General features: G+C 43.8%; 15 pseudogenes; all 15 read right to left on the bottom strand.

The window, feature by feature from the left end:
- Positions 1 to 85: 85 nt before the first annotated feature.
- Positions 86 to 203, bottom strand: LOC140019168 (5S ribosomal RNA; annotated as a pseudogene).
- A 913-nt stretch (positions 204 to 1116) lies between these two features.
- Positions 1117 to 1234, bottom strand: LOC140018414 (5S ribosomal RNA; annotated as a pseudogene).
- A 925-nt stretch (positions 1235 to 2159) lies between these two features.
- LOC140019167 (5S ribosomal RNA) lies at positions 2160 to 2277 on the bottom strand (annotated as a pseudogene).
- A 924-nt stretch (positions 2278 to 3201) lies between these two features.
- LOC140019166 (5S ribosomal RNA) lies at positions 3202 to 3319 on the bottom strand (annotated as a pseudogene).
- Positions 3320 to 4232: 913 nt separating this feature from the next.
- On the bottom strand, positions 4233 to 4350 carry LOC140018413 (5S ribosomal RNA; annotated as a pseudogene).
- Positions 4351 to 5263: 913 nt separating this feature from the next.
- Positions 5264 to 5381, bottom strand: LOC140018412 (5S ribosomal RNA; annotated as a pseudogene).
- Positions 5382 to 6306: 925 nt separating this feature from the next.
- On the bottom strand, positions 6307 to 6424 carry LOC140019165 (5S ribosomal RNA; annotated as a pseudogene).
- A 924-nt stretch (positions 6425 to 7348) lies between these two features.
- LOC140019163 (5S ribosomal RNA) lies at positions 7349 to 7466 on the bottom strand (annotated as a pseudogene).
- A 913-nt stretch (positions 7467 to 8379) lies between these two features.
- On the bottom strand, positions 8380 to 8497 carry LOC140018411 (5S ribosomal RNA; annotated as a pseudogene).
- A 925-nt stretch (positions 8498 to 9422) lies between these two features.
- On the bottom strand, positions 9423 to 9540 carry LOC140019162 (5S ribosomal RNA; annotated as a pseudogene).
- Positions 9541 to 10464: 924 nt separating this feature from the next.
- LOC140019161 (5S ribosomal RNA) lies at positions 10465 to 10582 on the bottom strand (annotated as a pseudogene).
- Positions 10583 to 11495: 913 nt separating this feature from the next.
- Positions 11496 to 11613, bottom strand: LOC140019160 (5S ribosomal RNA; annotated as a pseudogene).
- A 924-nt stretch (positions 11614 to 12537) lies between these two features.
- On the bottom strand, positions 12538 to 12655 carry LOC140019159 (5S ribosomal RNA; annotated as a pseudogene).
- Positions 12656 to 13568: 913 nt separating this feature from the next.
- Positions 13569 to 13686, bottom strand: LOC140018410 (5S ribosomal RNA; annotated as a pseudogene).
- Positions 13687 to 14611: 925 nt separating this feature from the next.
- Positions 14612 to 14729, bottom strand: LOC140019158 (5S ribosomal RNA; annotated as a pseudogene).
- Positions 14730 to 15281: the final 552 nt, after the last annotated feature.

The following is a 15281-nucleotide window of genomic DNA, read 5'->3' as shown; positions in this document are numbered from 1 at the left end:
AAAAAACGGATCCGGATCCGGTTAACGGAATTAAATCCGTACCCATACCCGCAAAAATTTCAGGGATCCGATCCGGATCCGGGTCTAGACCCGACCCGTTGACAGGCCTAGGGTCACCCATCCTAGTACTACTGTCGCCCAAGCACGCTTAACTTCGGAGTTCTGATGGGATCCGGTGCATTAGTGCTGGTATGATCGCACCCGCCATGTTCCTTTCGCTTTATTCTTTTAAACTGCCACGTCCTGTGAAGCAGTTTGGCTTTTCTGGACCCGAATTCATTCTAAGCGTCAGTTCATGAATTTCCTCTCATCCTTTTATTTATTTACTTTTATATTTTTTTCTTGTTGCTTTGCACCTTTTTTTTCCCTCGTCGCACAACTCTCAATTATCCTGAAAGTGATCCTTCACGCTTGCGCTTATACATTTGCGCCGACAACTTTGACCGACGATCCGGGCTTCGATCCAGCCGTACCGTTCCTGACTTGTCTCGCGCCTTCAGATCCGCCTTCATGCTTCGATGAGAAGCAAAATAAAAAGCAATCGTTCCGACGGAGCTAAATTACTACAGCATAAAGAACGAAGGGGAAATTTGGATTTCGAAACAAAAAAGGGAGGGGTGCAACACGAGGATTTCCCAGGGGGTCACCTAGGGGTGTCAACGGGCCGGGTCCGGGCCGGAATTCATTATTCCGGATCCGACCGGTTTACCCGACGGGTCTTTTATTCTGTGTTCCGGATCCGGACCCGGCGAGTCTCGGATCCGGGTCGGGTCTACCCGAACAAATTTGCCAAAATTTATAATTTCTAACAAAAAAGAGAAAAAGATATATTTGTAAACAAATTTCTAGCTAATGCAAAGAAAAAACCAAATAAGAAAATAAATCAAATTGATTTTACTCAAATACATCATCCTAATCAAATTATATTGATAATATATATTTTTTATAAATTATTAAATCATTTATTTCCGGATCCGGGTCTAATACGGGTCGGAATACTATATTCCGTATCCGACCCGTTTTTTTGTTTGAAAAAACGGATCCGGATCCGGATAACGGAATTAAATCCCTACCCATACCCGCAAAAATTTCAGGGATCCGATCCGGATCCGGGTGTAGACCCGACCCGTTGACCGGCCTAGGGTCACCCATCCTAGTACTACTGTCGCCCAAGCACGCTTAACTTCGGAGTTCTGATGGGATCCGGTGCATTAGTGCTGGTATGATCGCACCCGCCATGTTTCTTTCGCTTTATTCTTTTAAACTGCCACGTCCTGTGAAGCAGTTTGGCTTTTCTGGACCCGAATTCATTCTAAGCGTCAGTTCATGAATTTCCTCTCATCCTTTTATTTATTTACTTTTATATTTTTTTCTTGTTGCTTTGCACCTTTTTTTTCCCTCGTCGCACAACTCTCAATTATCCTGAAAGTGATCCTTCACGCTTGCGCTTATACATTTGCGCCGACAACTTTGACCGACGATCCGGGCTTCGATCCAGCCGTACCGTTCCTGACTTGTCTCGCGCCTTCAGATCCGCGTTCATGCTTCGATAAAAAGCAAAATATAAAGCAATCGTTCCGACGGAGCTAAATTACTACAGCATAAAGAACGAAGGGGAAATTTGGATTTCGAAACAAAAAAGGGAGGGGTGCAACACGAGGATTTCCCAGGGGGTCACCTAGGGGTGTCAACGTGCCGGGTCCGGGCCGGAATTCATTATTCTGGACCCGGACCCGGATCCGACCCGTTTACCCGACGGGTCTTTTATTCGGTGTTCCGGATCCGGACCCGGCGAGTCTCGGATCCGGGTCGGGTCTACCCGAACAAATTTGCCAAAATTTATAATTTCTAACAAAAAAGAGAAAAAGATATATTTGTAAACTAATTTCTAACTAATGCAAAGAAAAAACCAAATAAGAAAATAAATCAAATTGATTTTACTCAAATACATCATCCTAATCAAATTATATTGATAATATATATTTTTTATAAATTATTAAATCATTTATATCCGGATGCGGGTCTAATACGGGTCGGAATACTATATTCCGTATCCGACCCGTTTTTTTGTTTGAAAAAACGGATCCGGATCCGGATAACGGAATTAAATCCCTACCCATACCCGCAAAAATTTTAGGGATCCGATCCGGATCCGGGTCTAGACCCGACCCGTTGACAGGCCTAGGGTCACCCATCCTAGTACTACTGTCGCCCAAGCACGCTTAACTTCGGAGTTCTGATGGGATCCGGTGCATTAGTGCTGGTATGATCGCACCCGCCATGTTCCTTTCGCTTTATTCTTTTAAACTGCCACGTCCTGTGAAGCAGTTTGGCTTTTCTGGACCCGAATTCATTCTAAGCATCAGTTCATGAATTTCCTCTCATCCTTTTATTTATTTACTTTTATATTTTTTTCTTGTTGCTTTGCACCTTTTTTTTCCCTCGTCGCACAACTCTCAATTATCCTGAAAGTGATCCTTCACGCTTGCGCTTATACATTTGCGCCGACAACTTTGACCGACGATCCGGGCTTCGATCCAGCCGTACCGTTCCTGACTTGTCTCGCGCCTTCAGATCCGCCTTCATGCTTCGATGAGAAGCAAAATAAAAAGCAATCGTTCCGACGGAGCTAAATTACTACAGCATAAAGAACGAAGGGGAAATTTGGATTTCGAAACAAAAAAGGGAGGGGTGCAACACGAGGATTTCCCAGGGGGTCACCTAGGGGTGTCAACGGGCCGGGTCCGGGCCGGAATTCATTATTCCGGACCCGGACCCGGATCCGACCCGTTTACCCGACGGGTCTTTTATTCTGTGTTCCGGATCCGGACCCGGCGAGTCTCGGATCCGGGTCGGGTCTACCCGAACAAATTTGCCAAAATTTATAATTTCTAACAAAAAGAGAAAAAGATATATTTGTAAACAAATTTCTAACTAATGCAAAGAAAAAACCAAATAAGAAAATAAATCAAATTGATTTTACTCAAATACATCATCCTAATCAAATTATATTGATAATATATTTTTTTTATAAATTATTAAATCATTTATATCCGGATCCGGGTCTAATACGGGTCGGAATACTATATTCCGTATTCGACCCGTTTTTTTGTTTGAAAAAACGGATCCGGATCCGGTTAACGGAATTAAATCCGTACCCATACCCGCAAAAATTTCAGGGATCCGATCCGGATCCGGGTCTAGACCCGACCCGTTGACAGGCCTAGGGTCACCCATCCTAGTACTACTGTCGCCCAAGCACGCTTAACTTCGGAGTTCTGATGGGATCCGGTGCATTAGTGCTGGTATGATCGCACCCGCCATGTTCCTTTCGCTTTATTCTTTTAAACTGCCACGTCCTGTGAAGCAGTTTGGCTTTTCTGGACCCGAATTCATTCTAAGCGTCAGTTCATGAATTTCCTCTCATCCTTTTATTTATTTACTTTTATATTTTTTTCTTGTTGCTTTGCACCTTTTTTTTCCCTCGTCGCACAACTCTCAATTATCCTGAAAGTGATCCTTCACGCTTGCGCTTATACATTTGCGCCGACAACTTTGACCGACGATCCGGGCTTCGATCCAGCCGTACCGTTCCTGACTTGTCTCGCGCCTTCAGATCCGCCTTCATGCTTCGATGAGAAGCAAAATAAAAAGCAATCGTTCCGACGGAGCTAAATTACTACAGCATAAAGAACGAAGGGGAAATTTGGATTTCGAAACAAAAAAGGGAGGGGTGCAACACGAGGATTTCCCAGGGGGTCACCTAGGGGTGTCAACGGGCCGGGTCCGGGCCGGAATTCATTATTCCGGATCCGACCGGTTTACCCGACGGGTCTTTTATTCTGTGTTCCGGATCCGGACCCGGCGAGTCTCGGATCCGGGTCGGGTCTACCCGAACAAATTTGCCAAAATTTATAATTTCTAACAAAAAAGAGAAAAAGATATATTTGTAAACAAATTTCTAGCTAATGCAAAGAAAAAACCAAATAAGAAAATAAATCAAATTGATTTTACTCAAATACATCATCCTAATCAAATTATATTGATAATATATTTTTTTTATAAATTATTAAATCATTTATATCCGGATCCGGGTCTAATACGGGTCGGAATACTATATTCCGTATCCGACCCGTTTTTTTGTTTGAAAAAACGGATCCGGATCCGGATAACGGAATTAAATCCCTACCCATACCCGCAAAAATTTCAGGGATCCGATCCGGATCCGGGTCTAGACCCGACCCGTTGACCGGCCTAGGGTCACCCATCCTAGTACTACTGTCGCCCAAGCACGCTTAACTTCGGAGTTCTGATGGGATCCGGTGCATTAGTGCTGGTATGATCGCACCCGCCATGTTCCTTTCGCTTTATTCTTTTAAACTGCCACGTCCTGTGAAGCAGTTTGGCTTTTCTGGACCCGAATTCATTCTAAGCGTCAGTTCATGAATTTCCTCTCATCCTTTTATTTATTTACTTTTATATTTTTTTCTTGTTGCTTTGCACCTTTTTTTTCCCTCGTCGCACAACTCTCAATTATCCTGAAAGTGATCCTTCACGCTTGCGCTTATACATTTGCGCCGACAACTTTGACCGACGATCCGGGCTTCGATCCAGCCGTACCGTTCCTGACTTGTCTCGCGCCTTCAGATCCGCGTTCATGCTTCGATGAGAAGCAAAATATAAAGCAATCGTTCCGACGGAGCTAAATTACTACAGCATAAAGAACGAAGGGGAAATTTGGATTTCGAAACAAAAAAGGGAGGGGTGCAACACGAGGATTTCCCAGGGGGTCACCTAGGGGTGTCAACGGGCCGGGTCCGGGCCGGAATTCATTATTCCGGATCCGACCGGTTTACCCGACGGGTCTTTTATTCTGTGTTCCGGATCCGGACCCGGCGAGTCTCGGATCCGGGTCGGGTCTACCCGAACAAATTTGCCAAAATTTATAATTTCTAACAAAAAAGAGAAAAAGATATATTTGTAAACAAATTTCTAGCTAATGCAAAGAAAAAACCAAATAAGAAAATAAATCAAATTGATTTTACTCAAATACATCATCCTAATCAAATTATATTGATAATATATATTTTTTATAAATTATTAAATCATTTATTTCCGGATCCGGGTCTAATACGGGTCGGAATACTATATTCCGTATCCGACCCGTTTTTTTGTTTGAAAAAACGGATCCGGATCCGGATAACGGAATTAAATCCCTACCCATACCCGCAAAAATTTCAGGGATCCGATCCGGATCCGGGTGTAGACCCGACCCGTTGACCGGCCTAGGGTCACCCATCCTAGTACTACTGTCGCCCAAGCACGCTTAACTTCGGAGTTCTGATGGGATCCGGTGCATTAGTGCTGGTATGATCGCACCCGCCATGTTTCTTTCGCTTTATTCTTTTAAACTGCCACGTCCTGTGAAGCAGTTTGGCTTTTCTGGACCCGAATTCATTCTAAGCGTCAGTTCATGAATTTCCTCTCATCCTTTTATTTATTTACTTTTATATTTTTTTCTTGTTGCTTTGCACCTTTTTTTTCCCTCGTCGCACAACTCTCAATTATCCTGAAAGTGATCCTTCACGCTTGCGCTTATACATTTGCGCCGACAACTTTGACCGACGATCCGGGCTTCGATCCAGCCGTACCGTTCCTGACTTGTCTCGCGCCTTCAGATCCGCGTTCATGCTTCGATAAAAAGCAAAATATAAAGCAATCGTTCCGACGGAGCTAAATTACTACAGCATAAAGAACGAAGGGGAAATTTGGATTTCGAAACAAAAAAGGGAGGGGTGCAACACGAGGATTTCCCAGGGGGTCACCTAGGGGTGTCAACGTGCCGGGTCCGGGCCGGAATTCATTATTCTGGACCCGGACCCGGATCCGACCCGTTTACCCGACGGGTCTTTTATTCGGTGTTCCGGATCCGGACCCGGCGAGTCTCGGATCCGGGTCGGGTCTACCCGAACAAATTTGCCAAAATTTATAATTTCTAACAAAAAAGAGAAAAAGATATATTTGTAAACTAATTTCTAACTAATGCAAAGAAAAAACCAAATAAGAAAATAAATCAAATTGATTTTACTCAAATACATCATCCTAATCAAATTATATTGATAATATATATTTTTTATAAATTATTAAATCATTTATATCCGGATGCGGGTCTAATACGGGTCGGAATACTATATTCCGTATCCGACCCGTTTTTTTGTTTGAAAAAACGGATCCGGATCCGGATAACGGAATTAAATCCCTACCCATACCCGCAAAAATTTTAGGGATCCGATCCGGATCCGGGTCTAGACCCGACCCGTTGACAGGCCTAGGGTCACCCATCCTAGTACTACTGTCGCCCAAGCACGCTTAACTTCGGAGTTCTGATGGGATCCGGTGCATTAGTGCTGGTATGATCGCACCCGCCATGTTCCTTTCGCTTTATTCTTTTAAACTGCCACGTCCTGTGAAGCAGTTTGGCTTTTCTGGACCCGAATTCATTCTAAGCATCAGTTCATGAATTTCCTCTCATCCTTTTATTTATTTACTTTTATATTTTTTTCTTGTTGCTTTGCACCTTTTTTTTCCCTCGTCGCACAACTCTCAATTATCCTGAAAGTGATCCTTCACGCTTGCGCTTATACATTTGCGCCGACAACTTTGACCGACGATCCGGGCTTCGATCCAGCCGTACCGTTCCTGACTTGTCTCGCGCCTTCAGATCCGCCTTCATGCTTCGATGAGAAGCAAAATAAAAAGCAATCGTTCCGACGGAGCTAAATTACTACAGCATAAAGAACGAAGGGGAAATTTGGATTTCGAAACAAAAAAGGGAGGGGTGCAACACGAGGATTTCCCAGGGGGTCACCTAGGGGTGTCAACGGGCCGGGTCCGGGCCGGAATTCATTATTCCGGACCCGGACCCGGATCCGACCCGTTTACCCGACGGGTCTTTTATTCTGTGTTCCGGATCCGGACCCGGCGAGTCTCGGATCCGGGTCGGGTCTACCCGAACAAATTTGCCAAAATTTATAATTTCTAACAAAAAGAGAAAAAGATATATTTGTAAACAAATTTCTAACTAATGCAAAGAAAAAACCAAATAAGAAAATAAATCAAATTGATTTTACTCAAATACATCATCCTAATCAAATTATATTGATAATATATTTTTTTTATAAATTATTAAATCATTTATATCCGGATCCGGGTCTAATACGGGTCGGAATACTATATTCCGTATTCGACCCGTTTTTTTGTTTGAAAAAACGGATCCGGATCCGGTTAACGGAATTAAATCCGTACCCATACCCGCAAAAATTTCAGGGATCCGATCCGGATCCGGGTCTAGACCCGACCCGTTGACAGGCCTAGGGTCACCCATCCTAGTACTACTGTCGCCCAAGCACGCTTAACTTCGGAGTTCTGATGGGATCCGGTGCATTAGTGCTGGTATGATCGCACCCGCCATGTTCCTTTCGCTTTATTCTTTTAAACTGCCACGTCCTGTGAAGCAGTTTGGCTTTTCTGGACCCGAATTCATTCTAAGCGTCAGTTCATGAATTTCCTCTCATCCTTTTATTTATTTACTTTTATATTTTTTTCTTGTTGCTTTGCACCTTTTTTTTCCCTCGTCGCACAACTCTCAATTATCCTGAAAGTGATCCTTCACGCTTGCGCTTATACATTTGCGCCGACAACTTTGACCGACGATCCGGGCTTCGATCCAGCCGTACCGTTCCTGACTTGTCTCGCGCCTTCAGATCCGCCTTCATGCTTCGATGAGAAGCAAAATAAAAAGCAATCGTTCCGACGGAGCTAAATTACTACAGCATAAAGAACGAAGGGGAAATTTGGATTTCGAAACAAAAAAGGGAGGGGTGCAACACGAGGATTTCCCAGGGGGTCACCTAGGGGTGTCAACGGGCCGGGTCCGGGCCGGAATTCATTATTCCGGATCCGACCGGTTTACCCGACGGGTCTTTTATTCTGTGTTCCGGATCCGGACCCGGCGAGTCTCGGATCCGGGTCGGGTCTACCCGAACAAATTTGCCAAAATTTATAATTTCTAACAAAAAAGAGAAAAAGATATATTTGTAAACAAATTTCTAGCTAATGCAAAGAAAAAACCAAATAAGAAAATAAATCAAATTGATTTTACTCAAATACATCATCCTAATCAAATTATATTGATAATATATATTTTTTATAAATTATTAAATCATTTATTTCCGGATCCGGGTCTAATACGGGTCGGAATACTATATTCCGTATCCGACCCGTTTTTTTGTTTGAAAAAACGGATCCGGATCCGGATAACGGAATTAAATCCCTACCCATACCCGCAAAAATTTCAGGGATCCGATCCGGATCCGGGTGTAGACCCGACCCGTTGACCGGCCTAGGGTCACCCATCCTAGTACTACTGTCGCCCAAGCACGCTTAACTTCGGAGTTCTGATGGGATCCGGTGCATTAGTGCTGGTATGATCGCACCCGCCATGTTTCTTTCGCTTTATTCTTTTAAACTGCCACGTCCTGTGAAGCAGTTTGGCTTTTCTGGACCCGAATTCATTCTAAGCGTCAGTTCATGAATTTCCTCTCATCCTTTTATTTATTTACTTTTATATTTTTTTCTTGTTGCTTTGCACCTTTTTTTTCCCTCGTCGCACAACTCTCAATTATCCTGAAAGTGATCCTTCACGCTTGCGCTTATACATTTGCGCCGACAACTTTGACCGACGATCCGGGCTTCGATCCAGCCGTACCGTTCCTGACTTGTCTCGCGCCTTCAGATCCGCGTTCATGCTTCGATAAAAAGCAAAATATAAAGCAATCGTTCCGACGGAGCTAAATTACTACAGCATAAAGAACGAAGGGGAAATTTGGATTTCGAAACAAAAAAGGGAGGGGTGCAACACGAGGATTTCCCAGGGGGTCACCTAGGGGTGTCAACGTGCCGGGTCCGGGCCGGAATTCATTATTCTGGACCCGGACCCGGATCCGACCCGTTTACCCGACGGGTCTTTTATTCGGTGTTCCGGATCCGGACCCGGCGAGTCTCGGATCCGGGTCGGGTCTACCCGAACAAATTTGCCAAAATTTATAATTTCTAACAAAAAAGAGAAAAAGATATATTTGTAAACTAATTTCTAACTAATGCAAAGAAAAAACCAAATAAGAAAATAAATCAAATTGATTTTACTCAAATACATCATCCTAATCAAATTATATTGATAATATATATTTTTTATAAATTATTAAATCATTTATATCCGGATGCGGGTCTAATACGGGTCGGAATACTATATTCCGTATCCGACCCGTTTTTTTGTTTGAAAAAACGGATCCGGATCCGGATAACGGAATTAAATCCCTACCCATACCCGCAAAAATTTTAGGGATCCGATCCGGATCCGGGTCTAGACCCGACCCGTTGACAGGCCTAGGGTCACCCATCCTAGTACTACTGTCGCCCAAGCACGCTTAACTTCGGAGTTCTGATGGGATCCGGTGCATTAGTGCTGGTATGATCGCACCCGCCATGTTCCTTTCGCTTTATTCTTTTAAACTGCCACGTCCTGTGAAGCAGTTTGGCTTTTCTGGACCCGAATTCATTCTAAGCATCAGTTCATGAATTTCCTCTCATCCTTTTATTTATTTACTTTTATATTTTTTTCTTGTTGCTTTGCACCTTTTTTTTCCCTCGTCGCACAACTCTCAATTATCCTGAAAGTGATCCTTCACGCTTGCGCTTATACATTTGCGCCGACAACTTTGACCGACGATCCGGGCTTCGATCCAGCCGTACCGTTCCTGACTTGTCTCGCGCCTTCAGATCCGCCTTCATGCTTCGATGAGAAGCAAAATAAAAAGCAATCGTTCCGACGGAGCTAAATTACTACAGCATAAAGAACGAAGGGGAAATTTGGATTTCGAAACAAAAAAGGGAGGGGTGCAACACGAGGATTTCCCAGGGGGTCACCTAGGGGTGTCAACGGGCCGGGTCCGGGCCGGAATTCATTATTCCGGACCCGGACCCGGATCCGACCCGTTTACCCGACGGGTCTTTTATTCTGTGTTCCGGATCCGGACCCGGCGAGTCTCGGATCCGGGTCGGGTCTACCCGAACAAATTTGCCAAAATTTATAATTTCTAACAAAAAGAGAAAAAGATATATTTGTAAACAAATTTCTAACTAATGCAAAGAAAAAACCAAATAAGAAAATAAATCAAATTGATTTTACTCAAATACATCATCCTAATCAAATTATATTGATAATATATTTTTTTTATAAATTATTAAATCATTTATATCCGGATCCGGGTCTAATACGGGTCGGAATACTATATTCCGTATTCGACCCGTTTTTTTGTTTGAAAAAACGGATCCGGATCCGGTTAACGGAATTAAATCCGTACCCATACCCGCAAAAATTTCAGGGATCCGATCCGGATCCGGGTCTAGACCCGACCCGTTGACAGGCCTAGGGTCACCCATCCTAGTACTACTGTCGCCCAAGCACGCTTAACTTCGGAGTTCTGATGGGATCCGGTGCATTAGTGCTGGTATGATCGCACCCGCCATGTTCCTTTCGCTTTATTCTTTTAAACTGCCACGTCCTGTGAAGCAGTTTGGCTTTTCTGGACCCGAATTCATTCTAAGCGTCAGTTCATGAATTTCCTCTCATCCTTTTATTTATTTACTTTTATATTTTTTTCTTGTTGCTTTGCACCTTTTTTTTCCCTCGTCGCACAACTCTCAATTATCCTGAAAGTGATCCTTCACGCTTGCGCTTATACATTTGCGCCGACAACTTTGACCGACGATCCGGGCTTCGATCCAGCCGTACCGTTCCTGACTTGTCTCGCGCCTTCAGATCCGCCTTCATGCTTCGATGAGAAGCAAAATAAAAAGCAATCGTTCCGACGGAGCTAAATTACTACAGCATAAAGAACGAAGGGGAAATTTGGATTTCGAAACAAAAAAGGGAGGGGTGCAACACGAGGATTTCCCAGGGGGTCACCTAGGGGTGTCAACGGGCCGGGTCCGGGCCGGAATTCATTATTCCGGATCCGACCGGTTTACCCGACGGGTCTTTTATTCTGTGTTCCGGATCCGGACCCGGCGAGTCTCGGATCCGGGTCGGGTCTACCCGAACAAATTTGCCAAAATTTATAATTTCTAACAAAAAAGAGAAAAAGATATATTTGTAAACAAATTTCTAGCTAATGCAAAGAAAAAACCAAATAAGAAAATAAATCAAATTGATTTTACTCAAATACATCATCCTAATCAAATTATATTGATAATATATATTTTTTATAAATTATTAAATCATTTATATCCGGATGCGGGTCTAATACGGGTCGGAATACTATATTCCGTATCCGACCCGTTTTTTTGTTTGAAAAAACGGATCCGGATCCGGATAACGGAATTAAATCCCTACCCATACCCGCAAAAATTTTAGGGATCCGATCCGGATCCGGGTCTAGACCCGACCCGTTGACAGGCCTAGGGTCACCCATCCTAGTACTACTGTCGCCCAAGCACGCTTAACTTCGGAGTTCTGATGGGATCCGGTGCATTAGTGCTGGTATGATCGCACCCGCCATGTTCCTTTCGCTTTATTCTTTTAAACTGCCACGTCCTGTGAAGCAGTTTGGCTTTTCTGGACCCGAATTCATTCTAAGCGTCAGTTCATGAATTTCCTCTCATCCTTTTATTTATTTACTTTTATATTTTTTTCTTGTTGCTTTGCACCTTTTTTTTCCCTCGTCGCACAACTCTCAATTATCCTGAAAGTGATCCTTCACGCTTGCGCTTATACATTTGCGCCGACAACTTTGACCGACGATCCGGGCTTCGATCCAGCCGTACCGTTCCTGACTTGTCTCGCGCCTTCAGATCCGCCTTCATGCTTCGATGAGAAGCAAAATAAAAAGCAATCGTTCCGACGGAGCTAAATTACTACAGCATAAAGAACGAAGGGGAAATTTGGATTTCGAAACAAAAAAGGGAGGGGTGCAACACGAGTATTTCCCAGGGGGTCACCTAGGGGTGTCAACGGGCCGGGTCCGGGCCGGAATTCATTATTCCGGACCCGGACCCGGATCCGACCCGTTTACCCGACGGGTCTTTTATTCTGTGTTCCGGATCCGGACCCGGCGAGTCTCGGATCCGGGTCGGGTCTACCCGAACAAATTTGCCAAAATTTATAATTTCTAACAAAAAGAGAAAAAGATATATTTGTAAACAAATTTCTAGCTAATGCAAAGAAAAAACCAAATAAGAAAATAAATCAAATTGATTTTACTCAAATACATCATCCTAATCAAATTATATTGATAATATATTTTTTTTATAAATTATTAAATCATTTATATCCGGATCCGGGTCTAATACGGGTCGGAATACTATATTCCGTATTCGACCCGTTTTTTTGTTTGAAAAAACGGATCCGGATCCGGTTAACGGAATTAAATCCGTACCCATACCCGCAAAAATTTCAGGGATCCGATCCGGATCCGGGTCTAGACCCGACCCGTTGACAGGCCTAGGGTCACCCATCCTAGTACTACTGTCGCCCAAGCACGCTTAACTTCGGAGTTCTGATGGGATCCGGTGCATTAGTGCTGGTATGATCGCACCCGCCATGTTCCTTTCGCTTTATTCTTTTAAACTGCCACGTCCTGTGAAGCAGTTTGGCTTTTCTGGACCCGAATTCATTCTAAGCGTCAGTTCATGAATTTCCTCTCATCCTTTTATTTATTTACTTTTATATTTTTTTCTTGTTGCTTTGCACCTTTTTTTTCCCTCGTCGCACAACTCTCAATTATCCTGAAAGTGATCCTTCACGCTTGCGCTTATACATTTGCGCCGACAACTTTGACCGACGATCCGGGCTTCGATCCAGCCGTACCGTTCCTGACTTGTCTCGCGCCTTCAGATCCGCCTTCATGCTTCGATGAGAAGCAAAATAAAAAGCAATCGTTCCGACGGAGCTAAATTACTACAGCATAAAGAACGAAGGGGAAATTTGGATTTCGAAACAAAAAAGGGAGGGGTGCAACACGAGGATTTCCCAGGGGGTCACCTAGGGGTGTCAACGGGCCGGGTCCGGGCCGGAATTCATTATTCCGGATCCGACCGGTTTACCCGACGGGTCTTTTATTCTGTGTTCCGGATCCGGACCCGGCGAGTCTCGGATCCGGGTCGGGTCTACCCGAACAAATTTGCCAAAATTTATAATTTCTAACAAAAAAGAGAAAAAGATATATTTGTAAACAAATTTCTAGCTAATGCAAAGAAAAAACCAAATAAGAAAATAAATCAAATTGATTTTACTCAAATACATCATCCTAATCAAATTATATTGATAATATATATTTTTTATAAATTATTAAATCATTTATTTCCGGATCCGGGTCTAATACGGGTCGGAATACTATATTCCGTATCCGACCCGTTTTTTTGTTTGAAAAAACGGATCCGGATCCGGATAACGGAATTAAATCCCTACCCATACCCGCAAAAATTTCAGGGATCCGATCCGGATCCGGGTGTAGACCCGACCCGTTGACCGGCCTAGGGTCACCCATCCTAGTACTACTGTCGCCCAAGCACGCTTAACTTCGGAGTTCTGATGGGATCCGGTGCATTAGTGCTGGTATGATCGCACCCGCCATGTTTCTTTCGCTTTATTCTTTTAAACTGCCACGTCCTGTGAAGCAGTTTGGCTTTTCTGGACCCGAATTCATTCTAAGCGTCAGTTCATGAATTTCCTCTCATCCTTTTATTTATTTACTTTTATATTTTTTTCTTGTTGCTTTGCACCTTTTTTTTCCCTCGTCGCACAACTCTCAATTATCCTGAAAGTGATCCTTCACGCTTGCGCTTATACATTTGCGCCGACAACTTTGACCGACGATCCGGGCTTCGATCCAGCCGTACCGTTCCTGACTTGTCTCGCGCCTTCAGATCCGCGTTCATGCTTCGATAAAAAGCAAAATATAAAGCAATCGTTCCGACGGAGCTAAATTACTACAGCATAAAGAACGAAGGGGAAATTTGGATTTCGAAACAAAAAAGGGAGGGGTGCAACACGAGGATTTCCCAGGGGGTCACCTAGGGGTGTCAACGTGCCGGGTCCGGGCCGGAATTCATTATTCTGGACCCGGACCCGGATCCGACCCGTTTACCCGACGGGTCTTTTATTCGGTGTTCCGGATCCGGACCCGGCGAGTCTCGGATCCGGGTCGGGTCTACCCGAACAAATTTGCCAAAATTTATAATTTCTAACAAAAAAGAGAAAAAGATATATTTGTAAACTAATTTCTAACTAATGCAAAGAAAAAACCAAATAAGAAAATAAATCAAATTGATTTTACTCAAATACATCATCCTAATCAAATTATATTGATAATATATATTTTTTATAAATTATTAAATCATTTATATCCGGATGCGGGTCTAATACGGGTCGGAATACTATATTCCGTATCCGACCCGTTTTTTTGTTTGAAAAAACGGATCCGGATCCGGATAACGGAATTAAATCCCTACCCATACCCGCAAAAATTTTAGGGATCCGATCCGGATCCGGGTCTAGACCCGACCCGTTGACAGGCCTAGGGTCACCCATCCTAGTACTACTGTCGCCCAAGCACGCTTAACTTCGGAGTTCTGATGGGATCCGGTGCATTAGTGCTGGTATGATCGCACCCGCCATGTTCCTTTCGCTTTATTCTTTTAAACTGCCACGTCCTGTGAAGCAGTTTGGCTTTTCTGGACCCGAATTCATTCTAAGCATCAGTTCATGAATTTCCTCTCATCCTTTTATTTATTTACTTTTATATTTTTTTCTTGTTGCTTTGCACCTTTTTTTTCCCTCGTCGCACAACTCTCAATTATCCTGAAAGTGATCCTTCACGCTTGCGCTTATACATTTGCGCCGACAACTTTGACCGACGATCCGGGCTTCGATCCAGCCGTACCGTTCCTGACTTGTCTCGCGCCTTCAGATCCGCCTTCATGCTTCGATGAGAAGCAAAATAAAAAGCAATCGTTCCGACGGAGCTAAATTACTACAGCATAAAGAACGAAGGGGAAATTTGGATTTCGAAACAAAAAAGGGAGGGGTGCAACACGAGGATTTCCCAGGGGGTCACCTAGGGGTGTCAACGGGCCGGGTCCGGGCCGGAATTCATTATTCCGGACCCGGACCCGGATCCGACCCGTTTACCCGACGGGTCTTTTATTCTGTGTTCCGGATCCGG

This window comes from Coffea arabica, chromosome 11c (assembly GCF_036785885.1).
Source record: "Coffea arabica cultivar ET-39 chromosome 11c, Coffea Arabica ET-39 HiFi, whole genome shotgun sequence".
Lineage (NCBI taxonomy): Eukaryota > Viridiplantae > Streptophyta > Magnoliopsida > Gentianales > Rubiaceae > Coffea > Coffea arabica.
This window is presented reverse-complemented; position numbering and strand designations above follow the sequence as displayed.